Below are 17263 nucleotides of genomic sequence, written 5' to 3'. Positions count from 1 at the left end.
CAACTTCAAAAACTGCAATACAAAACAAAAATGATCAAGAACAGTCTTATTTCAAAATGTGGTAATTAGAACAGGAAAGCAGAATTGTGCTGGAAGATCAACCATTATCTTCTGGAGTAATGGAACTGGTTTGAGGTGCTGTGTAGTCTACTCCTATATGTTAAGTACTTTATACTTGTAAAAATATTTGAGGTATAGTTACAGCAAACTATACATCCATTGCTGTATTATTATTAGACATTTTGTCAAATGCTGAGGGTGAGGAGCTTTAGTTGAGAAATAATCAGGAGCTACATTAATTCAACTCTCCCAGTATATAGAAAATTTGTAAGTTAAAAAAGATCATGAAATTGAGCTCTCTACCAACTATATCGATTGCTGTATACAATATAGCCAGTGGCTTAATGTAATATTTGAAGTTGTGTTTCAAACACACACTAGGTAAAAACTGACTTAAAACCTCAAGATCTAAGTTAAATTAGCCTGAGTTTGACTTTTATGAAATATATTTACCCAAGTATAAATTGAATTTCTTTGTACATTATATAAAAGTGCGATGAAGGGCAAAATCCCCAGTGGATTGTGCCACAGGGAAAACCATAAACCTCACTCAAGTTTTACTAATCTTGGCAATGTTGCTGAACTGGGACATAAATGTGGTTTAATGCTTCCCTGTAAAAAAAAAGTAAATACAATTTAGTCAACAGGTGAGTCACCCCAAGCTCTTTGGCACACCTTCCAGCTGCTGGTTATAAGTACAGAATATGAATGAACCTGCCTAATCTAGCAGGGGAATAGCATACAGCAGAAAGAAAAGGGTTGGGGTACAAGAATAATGGAGTTTCCGATCAGGTTCGTTTGAGGTTTAATACTGTTTTGAGTATTAAGTAATAGCTTGGTCTTTACTTTTTGAAGAATAGGTCAAATGGCCAAATAAGCACAATCAACATATTTTAATTCAGCACTTGCTACTGATCTGAAACACTTCATCTGTTTATGACTCAAGAGTGCCCCCACCTGGAAGCCATCAGCTCTGATCACAATCTTTACTAAAGTCAGCTTCCCATTTTTATGCCACGTCATAAGATTCATTGATTCTCACCAAAGTGTTTGTCTTCCACACAGGAAAGTAATTCTTCATTCTCCCTTTTCTTGGTTCAAATATTCTCCTAAAGCAAGATGATGCAGAATTCTGCATCGATCATGTGTGATTTGTCACACTGCTTGGCTGAGATTCAGTAACTGACCCACACAAATTATGGAGAAGAATAAAACCACTGTGTTCAGTCTCCACTATAAACCCTGTTCCTCAATCAGTATCTCCAATGGTCCCTCTGACTGGGGTCTGACACTAAACTAAGATTTGCAATCTCAGGATCCTGTATGGTTCAGAGTATTCAATATCTTGATTCAACATCTTGTCCATCACCAAGGCGGCGTACTTTGACCTGCGTAACAATGTCCATCTCTGCCCCACCTCTGTTCCGCTGCTTCTGAACTATTACCTATGAATATCTGAATTAAGAATAGGTCCCTTAGCCCCTTCGGTCAGCTCTGCCATCCAAAAAGATTATGGCTAATGTGGTTGTGGCTTCAACTCTACATTCTCACCTATTCCTGATAACGATTTATTCCCAGGTTTATGAAGAATCAGTTGAGTGAATATTCTCTGAGCTGTCTCTACTGCATTTATATTCTTTCGTAAACAAGGAGACCAAAACTGTACCTGGTCCTCCAGATATGGCCAAACTAATGCTTTATACAACCATGACAAAACATCGATACTTCTATATCCGTCCCAGCCACTGTAACATCTAGACCAATCCCACAGATCAGTTGCCAACCTTCCATCCTCCATAAACTTCAGCCCATCCAAAACATTGCTTTCCATTTGCTAACTCATATCAAGTCCTATTTATCCATCACCGTGTGTTTGTTGCCATAAGCTCAGAAATTTCTTCCCTAAATCTCTGCCTCCCTTTTCTCCTTTAAGACGTTCCTTAAAACCTACCTCTCTCAACTTTTGTTCATCTGTCCAAGTATTGCCCCTTCTGGCTCAATGTTTGATTATGGGTGGAATCTTACAGGGTTCTGACCGGTGTGGGTAATGGTGAGGTTTGTGGCAGTCTTGTGTCAGAAGCCCACCAAAGCTTATTTCAACATTGGGAGTAGCTTGGTCTCGATCTTTGATGCACATGCTGGATGGCGAGGAAAGTTTTCTCACTAGACAGCAGCTAATTGTCAATCGAGGGGAATTATTGTTTGGTAACCACTTATTAAAGCACAACTCACCTGATTAATGATCAGTTTCCAACTTGACAAACTCAGCAACAAGGGAGGTATTGAGAATTGCCATTATGGAAGTTAGAGCGGGTTCCAGGAGACTTCAGCTCACTGCTGGCAGGGAGGAGCCTCCTTGTTACTCAATAGTGAACAGCATCTTAGGGCACAGATATAGGCACCAGTTGAATGCAGCCCTCATCCATGGACATTGGCATCCGAGGTTTGTCAATTCCTCACAATCTTCAGAGCACCATATCAGTCCACACACAGGATGCACTGGCAACTAGCATTGGAAGGGAGATGCAGAGACAGGCACTCAACTCACAGATTATACAATTGTGATGGGACTCAACACAATTTGTAAGGGGGACGGAATGATACAGCACGGATGGGAATGGTGCAATGTAGGAGTGGGGTTTGTCTACTGTCAGGAGCACCCTAGCTTCAAATGGGTGGCATAGCTGTTAATACTATTGCAGGTGAGTGAAAGGTAGTGATGCATTGAGGGAGCGAGCCAAGAGGACAGAGGTCATGCCAGGTTAGTGGTATGTGATATTTGGGGAAGGGATGGGTGACATCAAGAAAGGGAAGGTTTACAGAGACAATCATGGGAGTGGTAGAATATGAGCCTTGGCAGGAGGTGGGTATAGTAGTAGAGATTGAATGAGTGTGAGGGAGCAGAGAGAAGACAGTGACATTTGTCCTGGCAGAGCTCTGAAGTTCAGTGACCTTCCTGCAACACTAACGGCAGCTTCTCTGCAATGACAACCTCTGGTGCATTCCTATTCTGGGAGGAGGATGGTCCTCCACTGTACCAGCCCCTCCACCAGGACTTCCAGGTCTTGCAGGAAAATTGTGGCACCATCTTCCCCTGCTCTGACATCTTTGCTCTGAACATCCATCATTGAGAAGGGCAGCTTTGGAATGCCAGTTCTTGTATGGGTGCACAAAAGCCTCGTAAAAATTGTATGGGCATGAAGGATGCTGGTCTTTTAATGCATTTCTGCTATCTGCTGAGTTGTTATGAGAAGGTCACGGGCTACAGGTGTTATCAATTCTGGAAGGAGTGAAAGTAGACAAGTCCCCTGGGCCGGATGGGATTTATCTGAGGATTCTCTGGGAAGCCAGGGAGGAGATAGCAGAACCTTTGGCTTTGATATTTGAGTCGTCATTGTCTACAGGTTTAGTACCTGAGGATTGGACGATTGCAAATGTTGTGCCCTTGTTCAAGAAGGGTAGCAGAGATGACCCAGGTAATTATAGACTAGTGAGCCTTACTTCTGTTGTAGGAAAGGTTTTGGAAAGGATTATAAGAGATAAGATTTATAATCATCTTGCAAGCAACAATTTGATTTCAGATAGTCAACATGCTTTCATCAAGGGCAGGTCGTGTCTCACAAACCTCATTGAGGTTTTTGAGAAGGTGACCAAGCATGTAGATAAGGGTAGGGCAGTTGACGTTGTATACATGGGCTTCAGTAAAGCCTTTGATAAGGTTCCAAATGATAGGCTGATGGCTAAAATGCAGAGGCATGGAATTGAGGGTGATTTAGCAGTTTGGATTAGAAACTGGCTTTCTGAAAGAAGGCAACAAGTGGTGGTTGATGGAAAATATTCAGTCTGGAGTCCAGTTACTAGTGGTGTGCCACAAGGATCTGTTTTGGGACCACTGCTGTTTGTCATTTTTATAAATGACTTAGACACAGGCATAGGTGGGTATATTAGTAATTTTGCAGATGACACTAAAGTCGGTGGAGTAGTGGACAGTTTGGAAGAATGTTACAGGTTGCAGGGGGACTTGGGTAAACTGCAGAATTGGGCTGAGAGGTGGCAAACGGAGTTCAATGCAGGTAAATGTGAGGTGATTCACTTTGGGAAGAATAACAGGAAGGCAGAGTACTGGGTCAATGGAAAGATTCTTGATAGTGTGGATGTGCAGATGGACCTTGGAGTTCATGTGCATAGATCCCTAAAAGTTGCCACCCAGATGGATACTACTGTTAAGAAGGCATACGGTGTGTTAGGTTTCATTTGTAGAGGGATTGAGTTCCAGAACCGCAATATCATGCTGCAGCTGTAAATAAAGCTGGTGCGGCCACACTTGTGTACAATTCTGGTTGCCCCATTACAGGAAGGATGTGGAAGCATTGGAAAAGGTGCAGAGGAAATTTACCAGGATGTTGCCTGATCTGGAGGGTAGGTCTTACGAGGAAAGGCTGAGAGACTTGGGTCTATTCTCACTGGAAAGATGGCAGCAAAGGGGGGATTTGATAGAGACATACAAGATGATCAGAGGATTAGATCGGGTAGACAGTGAAAGACTTTTTCCTAGGATGATGACGTCAGCTTATACGAGAGGGCATAACTACAAATTGAGGGGTGATAGATTTAAGACAGATGTCAGAGACAGGTTCTTTACACAGAGAGTGGTAAGGGCGTGGAATGCCCTACCTGTTAATGTGGTCAACTCAGCTACATTAGGGACATTTAAACAATCCTTAGATAAGCACATGGGTGATTATTGGATAGTGTAGGGGGACGAGCTGAGAATAGTTCACAGGTCGGTGCAACATCGAGGGCCGAAGGGCCTGTTCTGCACTGTACTGTTCAATGTTCTAAAACAAGGACAGAACCAGGCAAGAGGGATACCACAGGGTAGATGAGTGGGAAAGGTGAGTGTGGGGTGGGAGCTCGGAGGGGGTTGGTAGTGGGCGGTGGGGAGTAGATGCTTCATCAGCCAAGTTTGGTCAATCTTACTGGGCTTGCAGTGAGAACTCTTCCAAAAAACTGGCCACAACTGCAATTTGTTGCTGATTATGAAAAGAAGTTACTGACCTAACTAACATAATAAAATCTCTCAAACCAGCTTTCACTTCATGGCATTGTGATCATCTATCATCAGTATGGCCGTTCAGTGCTATTAAACTAGAAAGCGACTGCTAAAGACAGCACAAACATGTCAGGAGATTCTAGAGTACTTAATATGCCATTAGCAGCTTAACACAAAGAAAATGCTGCTATATTGATAGAATGAGGTGATTTAAACTATTTTCCAGTTGTAGTATCAAAACAAAAAGTCTTCATTACTTCACCACCCCCAACAACCTCAATATGCCCGGTTACTGTACATGTATAGCTTTAGCAGATGATCTGCAAGTCCAGGAGTAATCTTTACCAGAAGAGACAATGCCATGAAATAAAATCACTGTCAATTAAATTAGTGTTACCCATTCTGCAGGAGTAAACAACCATTTCTTTGATGCAGTGTACTGAGGCAGGTTGATTGAGGATTGACACAACTATTAAAAGTGGTAGGTCGTCAGGTTTGAGTTTCAAGCAACCTCAAAACTCTAAATCACTGCTTTATAGATCAAACACTATAAAACACATACATACAATTTACAGATCAGAATGGTGGTTAGGGAGTCTTCCGGACTTGCAGACAGTAGTACTGAAGTTCAAACTGAATGTTAATCTTGCAGACATTATCTCATTGCTGTGGAGGCAATATCTTTAGTCTGGATATGACATTTTGGAAGTTTTGTTACTGAATTAGTACCATAGAGGATAAAATGAATTCCAATAAGTTTGAGAAATTTAACTTTGGATTAAAAATCTGGAAATAAAAACTTTATTCAGTAAAAATGACCATGAATCTATTGGCAGCCACTCATTAACTTGCTTTGAAAATGTACATCGATATGCTGTTATGGTCCCAATTATGGGGAATACTGGACAAGCTGAAGCTTTATTCTAATTTGGCTTAATAAACCATTACCTTTTAAAAAAAAGAACTTGTGGATGAACCCAAGGTTTAGAACATTTTAGTGGCAAAAGTCCAGCAGTGAATTTAAACAGCAAAAATGCTGTACAAACTCAAAGAAAACAAACTTAAGCAATAGTAAGACAGTCGTTTTAAACCATGCACGCTATATATAAAGCCTAGATGGTAACATTCAGGATTAACATGTAGTAAATATGAGTTAACATTAAAAATGTGGTCAAAAATCCCAACAGATTGCACATGAAATGACCAAAGTCATCTAGATAGAACCCACCCACATGCTGGTGGCACTGCAGGTCACCAAATCTCATTAGCATTCTTGTCTCCCTTACAAGGGCTTATAGCTCTTCACTTAATGATCTAATTTTGGAAAAGCCTCAACTCAGATTGTCTCAATGAATGTTTGCATCTTGTAATTTAGTTTCTCCCAAGACAGCCTTCCCCAGAACTCATGGGATTTCTCCTGGATAACTAATGTTAAACACAATATCAGGTTTTATCAAACAGCTAGTTTTACCTAGCAGCTGCTGAATTTGTCACAGCTCTATTCTTTTTCAGCTGCATCAAGTAAATACAACTTGTGGGCTTACTCCACCTCATTCTCAGCTTCACTGAAAACATCAAAGGCTCACAGGGGTAACTTTTAGCCTTAACCATGTTCCACAATATAGGTCACCACGCAGTGAGCCTAAACTGGCTGGAATCCACTAATAAAGGTAAAAGGTAACATCACCATAGCCTTACCAGATGGCAGGGCTACTCTCTTCAGACAGACAACTGGTGGTCATTTTACTTGTGAGTCACCATATCTCAGGCAAGGGAAGAGTTTGTGAAAGGGAATCCTTCAGAGTAACCTTAGTTGATGTAGGAATTGAACCCAATTAGCGTTGTGTTACACTGTAGAAGCATTTCTGCTGTGTGAAGCACTATTTCCTAACTCCTGTCCTGGCAAACAGAGATAAACAGAAAATAGAAAATTTTCTTAAGTTCTACCCATCCCATAATAACGTAGCCTGCTCCAAAATACTCTTCATCTGACTTTAGGTTAAATATTCCTTGCTTACAATTTTTTTTGATCTGGTGGGCTTTACAGACTTCCAAAATTAAATGAATGCTTTTAACAAATGCTTTTAACACTCAAAACAATGAAATTTCTCCAGACTATGCCAGAGGGCAAGTTAAACACTTTTCATTGTATTTTTGGTATAAAAAATACAAGTCACAATAAATTACTATTCTATTGTTTCTATGATCAGCATAGACATCATGTCTCCAGCTCAGCAAGCCCACTTGTTGTTTCTGATCTTATCCTTCCGTAGGGTTCCTTGTCATCTAATTCTATTTATCCCATTTTCTACAATTATACTTGAATTACTAAAATTTTAAAAATTACATTCTAACTGGAATGCAGGGTCTGTGAATTAGATATTCACATTAGCATCTTCCTAAATCATCGGATGCGTCGACGTGTGTTGGGGACAATGAAGTTTTGAAGTACAGGTATTGTTGTAAACAGCAGAAAATTTGTGAACAGCAAGCTCCCACAAACAGCCATGTGATAATAACCAAATAGATTTTGGTGATATTAATTGCAGAATAAATGTTGGCCACAACACATGGGATAACTCCCTTCAAAAGATCTATTACACGTACCTGTGAGAGAATGCAGAGGAGGACCTTAGTTCAACATCTCACCTGACGGCAGGTTCAATAGTGTAGCAGTCCCTCAGTACGGCAGCATTAATTTTTTGCATTTAAGTCTTGGTGTGTAACTTGAAGAAACAGACTTCTAACTCAGATGACAGTGCTACCAATTAAACCATGGCTAACACAACGAGCAAACAGCTAACAGCTTTTCAATGCCCTTGGAAGAAGTGGTCCTGCAGTAGGCCTGGTAGAGGTATCATTCCTCGAACTTCAGAACAGAGTGAAGTTGGTCAGTTTTGTCAGTGAGTTAGGCAGGCCTTGATGTGAGCTAGGATATGACCTCCGCTTCCCATTACTGGTTAAAGATGAGTAATGGTGGACTGAGGCTCTCAATTAGTCCCTTAGAGGTTTTAATTGTCTGCAGACATGAAATTTGACTTTGGCCCTTCCCAGCCAGCAATTAAGGGAATGTGGGGGGAGACAATTTGGGTCAAGACAGTGCTGGGCGCTCCATCTCAAACGTTTCTGTCCTAAATGTCCCATCCACCTCCCAGTCCACTGTTGCCCAGTGTGTTTGACTCTAAACTGTCCTGTGTTCTACTAAGCTAATAGTGCTTCAAGAACACAGCCCTATGCCAAATAAGAAAAGGATAATTTATGTCAATTATGCCACATCCAAATAATGATTTTTTTGAAATGAAAGAATTTCTGATTGACTTCTCTATTTCTTGTCAACTTAAAATCTAATTGTTTTGGAATACCCGAGTACACTTGTGTTCAGATACATTTAAAAGGAACAACCAAAATGAAAGAATTATAGAAAATTATTCAAAGTTTAACATTTACATGAGACATGCAATGTCTACAACTTTATGTAGACATTGCTGGCTGGGCCAGGATTTATTGCCTATCTCCAGTGGCCCTAGAAAAGGTTGTGGTTAGTTGCCTTCCTGAACCACTGACATCCTTTATAGGCCTCCAGAGTACTGTTAGGAAGGAAGTGCCAGGATATTGATTCAGAGAAGGAAAGGTAAGTCAGAATGTTCTAAGTCCAAATGGTATGTGGCGTGGAGGGGAATATGCAGGTGGTGGTGGTGTTCGCATGCATCTGCTGGCCTTATGCTTCTGGGCTGTGTAGCTCATAGGTTTGGAAGATGCTGTCAAAGGTGCCAAATGAGTTACTGCAGTTACTTCAATATCTGAGGAGTCATGAATAATGCTGAACATTGCAAAATTGGCAAACATTCCACTTCTGACCTTAAGTTGGAGGGAAGGTCATTGGTAAAGCAGCTGAAGATGGTCGGGACGAGGACACTGCCCTGAGGAACTCCCGCAGTGATGTCCCTGGACTGAGATGATTGGTCTCCAACAATCACACCCATCTTCCTTGGTCCAGGTGAGTCTTCCATTCCATTGACTAAGTTTTTCAGGACCATAGCTTATGCAGTATCCAATGCCTTGACACCACGTGGATGATCATAGGAGGAGGCTGAGATGGGTCGTCTGCTGGATCTTTGCATGGTCAATGCAAATGCTTCACAGAGAGAGAGAGAAAGACAGACAAATCGAGACAGAGAGAGAGAGAGAGCATGAGAGAGAAACTAATAAAGTAGCTGCCATAGAGTAGGAGTGGGTGGATTATTTTTAATTTGTCTCTGGAGCTCGACTTCTGAAGGATGGGGATCTATCTAGGCATTCTGGCTGCACAAGGGGCTAGGGCTGACTTTCTCCCACACTGAACTGTAAGTACTTCACAACACACTCTTACATGCAATGCTATCTATCACGGATAATGTGCAGGCATGCGTGTGAAGGTGAAGTTGTCTTTATTTCTAAAATATTTGCAACCTGCACTGTATCCTTGCCACATGCTTATACAGCATACATCTGAATCAGATTTCCTTTACAAAAGACCCTCCAAGAGGCATCTCACTGCCTTTCTTGTTGGAGGCCTCCATGTTCCGAGTTTTGAAGACTGATCGTTTGCTATCATCTGGGTGTGTTATGATTACTGAGTGATCACACTATTGAGGAGCAGCTTAGTCTCCGATATTCCCCACATACGCTCAAGTTAATAGAACCAGGCAGAGAAACCAGTTGTTGTCTCTGTAGTCACTGCATTACAAGCGTCAACAATGAATGATGAGGAATACATGTGGAAGCCCCCAGGAGCAACAGTAACTTGCAGCCAATGGAGAGCAGCCTTCATATGCAGATTTTCCAGGAAGAAGTCTCTTCACAATGACTAGAAAATGCAGGAGGATCATAATCAAAAGTCCCTGTAACCCTTCTTTTGCAGTGCGGACATCCAAGGTCACGTGACAGTGATTTCTGAAACTGGAAGTCAATGTATCAGCAAGCCAGTCAGTGTTTGTGTGGAACCTCAGAGTGGTCATGCAGCTTAGGGGGAACACTGCCCACAGTATTTACTCATTGATGAAATGTCCTATGGGACTCAACCGAATAACGATGTCTTGGGACACCAGTGTCATCTGCTCACAATTTCCAGATGCAACATACAGGGCACTACAGATTGTGAACGGTTTGTGGTGAGAGCACCACAATATGAAGCCCAATACAAAAGCAATATAACAGTCTCCTCTACCTTGGCCACTGAAGGCCATGGGATGTCTCCTCAAGATGAGGTTCCCATGCTCATACAGTGTGTTGTATAATCCTTTGCTCTGGAACACTGGAGCAGGCAACGAGGGTAGTAACTGATGGTCAATGAGGGTCTGAGAGAGTCACAGCATTTCACTGATTAAGAAATTGACAGCATTGATCAGAAGGTTCATCACCTTCACTATCCTTCAGCACATTAACAATGGCCACAACCACCTTTACCGGATTTATTTTGCAACCACCATCAAATGAAGTGAGTTGGATGAACTCATTGATCTTTGACTGAAAATGTGCTGATGCCAGCATTCCTTGTATTATTTAAACTACAGTTAATTAGTTTGTTCTTTCCTCACTTTGTGTTATTTTATAGAAGTTAATATTACAAACTCCTGGAAGCCTTCAGAGCAACTAATGTTACTCCAGGGAAAGTGGATGGCATTCCACTCCATCACGGCATCTAGATTCGTGTCAGCAACGCTTGATTGTGGGAGGCACAACCTGTCTCTAATTAGAGCTCGTGAGTAATTCTTAATTTGCTGAAACCATTAAGTCAGATTGCTGGCTTACAGCTTTTAAACTGGTGTAGACCTTGTCTTTAAATATAGCCCCCGCTGCAGGATTCCTGAGAGACCCTCTCAACATTGGCGAGCGCATGTTAGTATGCTACAGGCATGAAGCATACCTAATGAGGGAAGCAGCTTAAAATTATGTGAGAAAACCTGCTGAAACTCACAGAAACTCACATGAAACCCCCCTAAATTGACATTTAGCCAAACTTTGGGAATTTTCTGCCCATGCTCTTCAGTAGAGCTTTTTAAATTCCATATTTTATTGAATTAAAATTCTACTGACTATCACAATAGAATTCAAACCCATGTGTATCAGAATACAGTATTGGCTTGGCACTGTGGATTACTAGTACAGTAACATTACTGCTATGGCACAACAGCACCAAAATCAAAAGGAGATCAAAAACCAAAGCAAACGGTACTAATTTTGATTTTATCACCTGATATCTAATCTTGGCACTATATTTATTTGCAGTTTGATACTACCCTTTCCATTTTTTGTCACCTATACTGTTACACCGATAAATCCAAGCTACGTATTTGCACATAGCAAACATCCTTGTAGTCATAGCAATAGTGCAGAAAAGTGCAAACAATAATCTTATGTAACGTGAATGTGGCCTCTATAGTGCATACCCTAGAGAACAAGAGCAGCAGCTATGTAACTTGATTCTAAATCATAAGAACTACAAAACTATACTATAAAGAGCATCACAGTGAGAACATACTGCATTTGTATTCAGATAATAGAAGACCCTGTTCATTTAGCATATTGATTTATGATGCAAGATCAAATTTCATTTAAAAAAATGTGTATTTGGTTCTTAACAATTATGGAGCCTAACTGAAATGTATAACAAATCATCGAGATAATCTGTTAATTACTTGATTTTTTAGTTTACTTTCTCTATCAATTAAACCGAATAGTAAAAGCAAAGCACTGCCAAATGTTGGTATTTTGAAATTAGAACAGAAAAAAGCTGGAAATACACAGCAGGTCATACAGCATCAGTGGAGAGAGAACCAGAGTAAATGTGCCAGGTTGTTCACCTGAGCTGGCTTAGATTTCAATACCTACACACATTCCTTCCCTGATACACATCTTTAACTGACTAACACAGAGCAGGTTAACAATCAGTTCTCCAGAGTGAAGAAAGGGCTATTCCTTGACGGTCATTAAAATCGCTAAGGAAATTAAAACTACACTGTAGAAAATAGTTCAGTTTCAAGCAATGAATTTAAGAATTACATTCTCATTTGATGTCTTGGGAATTTATTAATCTAATTCCTTTCATTTATTTACGACTTTACAGTTTGCACAGTAACAGGATGTGAAGAAGCAACAATCGCGCTGTTAAAAAGTAGCAGAATACAGATTCATTCTCAGAAACTGCTTGGCATCTACTGTAGAGCACAGGATAACTGCAGCAGTTGCTTTAGCAGCTGAGGGGGAAGAAAAACAGGAGTTTAGTTTTGGGAGTACCTAATGTACCCAGCTACCAGATAAATAGGGATAGAAGTGTAGGAATAGACTTATTCATTTTATCACTTATACATTTTGCAACAACATTACAAGTTAATTTAAGAAAACCAGAGAACCAGACTGAATACCCATCTTGAAAATTATTCTTTTTTAAATACAGCATTACTAATTTCAGTCATTGCACAGGCAAGGTAATGTTTAAACTAGCCTCAGTAGCACCCTGATGTGTGGTGGGATTGAGGGTTGGGAGTGGAACCAAATAAAGGAGAGAGAGAATTATCACATACCTACTGTAAGTTTCCTTAGATGGACATCAGCTCAAACAGAATTAGGTTCAATTGTAGGAGCAAATTATTGCAGATGATGGAATCTGAACTGAAAACAAAAAAGGCTGCAGATTACAGTGGATCAGGCAGCATCCATGGAGAGAAAGCAAGGATTAAGTGATCAACTGTCAACACCTTCCCTCCACCCCACTTCCCACCTCCACCCCCCCCCCCCCCCCACCCAGCACTCCAGCACCTCCCCCCTCCCCACTATTATTGTATAAATGCTACCCCTCCACATTTCACTTCAGCTCCTTTATCTCCATGGACGTTTCCTGACCCACTGTGATCTCCAGCACTTGTTTTTATGTTCAATTATATTGCCTTGTGCAAAAGACCAGCTTAATAACTGTGGAGAATAATCATTGATTGAGGAACTTGAAGGCACTTAGCAAGCTGGCAAGGAAAGGCAACAAAAAAAAAACAAGTTATATTGGTGAAGGGGATTATCCAGTTTTGGTTTCAAATTTGTGGTTACTTTTTCTAAAATTAAGGAATGCTTACTAGTTTTTCATCAGAATATTTACAGATTAGGGAAGTAGTGACATTTTTATACTAAAATGCTTCTATCCCTACAAAGTATATTGCAGTAGTGCAACAATGAAGTAGTCTTAATCCTTAAGATTATGTTGTCATTTTTGTGGATTTGTACAGCCTGAAGTAAAATACAGCCCAGTACTTCTATCTTATCTATTCCCTTCATAATTTTATTTGTTTCTATAAGATCCCTCCTCAGTCTTCTAAATTCCAATGAATATGACCCCAGTTTACTCAGTCTCTCCGCATAAGCGAACCCCAGTGAGGGACAGTATGTGCCCTCTCCTGGTATGGTCACCTCAAATGCTGGAGGGAGGGTGGAGAAGGTGGGTAGGTGGAGGGAATTGGGGAGGTGTGGAGCCTGCAGGGTGTAAGAGATGGGCTGCCATGAAGCGAATGTGGATATCTGGGGGTTCAGCGACATGTTCAGACAGAGCTGTAAACCATTGACCAAACAGCTCTTGGCGTCGCCTTCCATGATGCTGGAAATCAAATGGGGAAAAATGACTTCAACTACACTCAGAGTGCGTGTGGTAAGTGACTCAAGCTGTGAGGGAGGGGCTGCAGCACCCACCAAAAGGACTTTTAAAAGAAAAGAACATTGCACACAAGGTCACACACTGGATGTGACACAGATCTGAGGAGTCCCTGTTCCCTGGCCATGCTGAAGCATTGCCCCCCATCTGTGCTGCGCCTCCCCATCACAGATACTGCTGGGAGGCCACGCGTTTAGACACAAGAGGCTACAAAACAGTAGTGAAGTTGCACGAAGGGGGCCTAAGATATCAGCACAGTGTGTACACTCATTGTTCCTTGATGCATTGCTCAAAGCAGACCTCCATTCATGGAATGTCGTCTGTGGCCATGACGTGATGTCAGATTGTGCAGCAAAGCCTTTCAGGCTGACACACAGCCAATAACAACCAGATGTACGGTTAAAACACATACATGTACAAAGGTTCCCAATCAATTACAAGTCATTGTCACACAGGCTAACCAAAGTGCTCAATTAGTTTTCTTGTCCCTCTTCCTTCGACTATGTCTGAGTATAGTCCCTGGTTCTGCAGTTGGAGTGGATGGGCACTGCTCAGTGCTCCAGTGGTTTGGCCCTGGAGGTTTGGTCAGCTTCTTTTTGCCAGAAGCAAGCAGACATCGCCAACCCCACCATTCCCCCCACCCACCCAACTCCCCCCAGCCCCAACCGAACTCCCCCCCCCCACGCCCCCACCCAACTCACTCCCCCCCAAACCCTCACCAAACTCCCTCCTGCCCAAACCCCCACCCAACTCCCCACCAACTCCATCCCCGCACCCCCCCACCCCAACTCCCTCCCCCAACCCCCCCAACCACAACTCCCTCTCCACCCCCTCCCCCCAACTCCCCAACCAACTCTCTCATCCCCACACCCCAACCCCCAATCAACTCTCTCCCCCCAAATCCCAACACCCCCACCCAACTCCCTACCTCCCACACTCCAACCGCCCACCCAACTCCCTTCCTCCACCACACCCCAACCCTCCAACCCAATTCCCTTCACCCCACACCCAAACCCCTCCCCACAACATCCCAACACCCCCAACCCCGACCCAACCCCCTCCCACCAACAACCCAACCTCTCATCCAACTCCCTCCCAACACTCCAACCTCCCAACTCCCCCCACACCCAAACCCCCCACCCAACTCCCTCCCCGACTACATCCCAACTCCCCCCACACAACTCCCTCCGCCCCCACATCCCAACTCCTCCACCCAACTCCAACCCTCCACATCCCAACCCCCCGACTCAACTCCCTCCCCCCAAGCCCCAACCCACCCCACCCAACTCCCTACCCCTCATACCCCAAACCCCACCAAACCCCCCCACCCAATTCCCTTCCCCCACACTCCAACCCCCTCACCTAACTTCCTACCCCCACACTCCTCACCCAACTTCCTCCCACCACACCCACACATCCCCACCCAACTCCCTCCCCCCCACACCCCACCAACCCCCCACCCAATTCCCTCTCCCGACACACCAAACCCCCCACCCAACTCCCTCCCCACCATCACCGCAACCCTCCCACCCACCCAACTCCCTCCCCTACACCCGAATCCCCCCACCCAACTCCCTCCCCTACACCCGAATCCCCCCACCCAACTCCCTCCCCTACATCCGAATCCCCCCACCCAACTCCCTCCCCCTACATCCGAATCCCCCCACCCAACTCCCTCCCCCTACATCCGAATCCCCCCACCCAACTCCCTCCCCCTACATCCGAATCCCCCCACCCAACTCCCTCCCCCCACACCCCAAACCCCCCACCCAACTCCCTCCCCCCACACCCCAAACCCCCCCACCCAACTCCCTCCCCCCTACACCCCAATCCCCCCACCCAACTCCCTCCCCCCCACAACCCCAATCCCCCCACCCAACTCCCTCACCCCCACACCCAACCCCTCCCCCCCACACCCCAATCCCCCCACCCAACTCCCTCCCCCCCCACACACCAATCCCCCCACCCAACTCCCTCCCCCCACACCCCAATCCCCCCACCCAACTCCCTCCCCCCCACACCCCAATCCCCCCACCCAACTCCCTCCCCCCCACACCCCAATCCCCCCACCCAACTCCCTCCCCCCCACACCCCACCCCCCCCACCCAACTCCCTCCCCCCCACCCACTCCCCCCCCCCACACCCCACCCCCCCACCCCACTCCCTCACCCCCACACACCCAACTCCCCCCACCCCAACTCCCTCCCCCCCCACACCCCAATCCCCCCCACCCAACTCCCCCCCCCACACCCCCCCACCCAACTCACTCCCCCCCAACCCCCACCAAACTCCCTCCCCCAACCCCCCCACCCAACTCCCCACCAACTCCAACCCCCACACCCCCCCACCCCAACTCCCTCCCCCAAACCCCCCCCAACCACACACCCCCTCCCTCTCCACCCCTCCTCCCCCCCCCCAACCACCCAACCCAACTCAACTCCCTCCCCACAACCCCAATCCCCCCACCCAACTCCCCCCCCAACACCCTCCCCCCACACAATCCCACCCAACACCCCACCCCACCCAACTCCCTCCCCCTACACCCCAATCCCCCCACCCAACTCCCTCCCCCCTACACCCCAATCCCCCCACCCAACTCCCTCCCCCCCACCCCAATCCCCCCACCCAACTCCCTCCCCCCTACACCCCAATCCCCCCACCCAACTCCCTCCCCCCTACACCCCAATCCCCCCACCCAACTCCCTCCCCCCTACACCCCAATCCCCCCACCCAACTCCCTCCCCCCTACACCCCAATCCCCCCACCCAACTCCCTCCCCCCACACCACACCCAACTCCCTCCCCCACACCCCACACCACCCCACACCCCCCCACCCAACTCCCTCCACCCCCAACACCCCAACCCCACCCAACTCCTACCCCTGCCGACACCCCCACCCCAACCCCCCCCAACTCCCTCCCCCGCCAACAACCCCACCCCAACCCCCACCCAACTCCCTTCCCCACCAATACCCCAACCCCAACTCCCTCCCTCCCACACCCCAAACCCCCCAACTCCCTACCCCCCACCCAACTCCCTCCCACCCAACACACCCCCACCCCAACCCCCACCCAACTCCCTCCCCCCCAACACCCCACCCCCCCCCACCCAACTCCCTTCCCCTCCACACCCCAACCCCCCACTCCCTACCCCCCACCCAACTCTCCCTCCCTCACACCCCACCCCCCAAACCCCTCCACCCATCTCCCACCCCCCAACACCCCAAACCCCCCAACCCCAACTCCCTTCCCCCCCACACCCCAAACTCCCCAACCAACTCCCTTCCCCCCCACACCCCAATCCCCCCACCCAACTCCCTCCCCCCCACACCCCAATCCCCCCACGCAACTCCTTCCCCCACACCTCAATCCCACAACCAAGTCCCTCCCCCACATCCCAACCCACCACCCAACTCCCTCCACCCCAAGCCCTAACCCCCCCAACTCCCTCCACCCCCACCCAACTCCCTCCCCCGC

At 45.7% G+C, this 17263-nt stretch overlaps 1 protein-coding gene across 6 annotated transcripts in view; it reads right to left on the bottom strand.

Moving 5' to 3' along the window:
- LOC132824195 (hepatitis A virus cellular receptor 1-like) overlaps positions 1–17263 on the bottom strand; it is an 80599-nt gene that overhangs the window by 9576 nt on the left and 53760 nt on the right. For 3 of the 6 annotated variants that reach the window (XM_060838485.1, XM_060838487.1, XM_060838486.1), the window contains exon 3: positions 12676–12763. The exons of the other annotated variants lie outside the window; for them this stretch is intronic. The gene's annotated coding sequence lies outside the window, so the exon portion shown is untranslated. The remainder of the gene's footprint in view (positions 1–12675; positions 12764–17263) is intronic. 6 annotated transcript variants of the gene reach the window in all.

The sequence above is a fragment of the Hemiscyllium ocellatum genome, chromosome 18 (assembly GCF_020745735.1).
Source record: "Hemiscyllium ocellatum isolate sHemOce1 chromosome 18, sHemOce1.pat.X.cur, whole genome shotgun sequence".
NCBI lineage: Eukaryota > Metazoa > Chordata > Chondrichthyes > Orectolobiformes > Hemiscylliidae > Hemiscyllium > Hemiscyllium ocellatum.
Note: the sequence above shows the minus strand (reverse complement) of the source record. Positions and strands in the feature narration are given on the sequence as shown.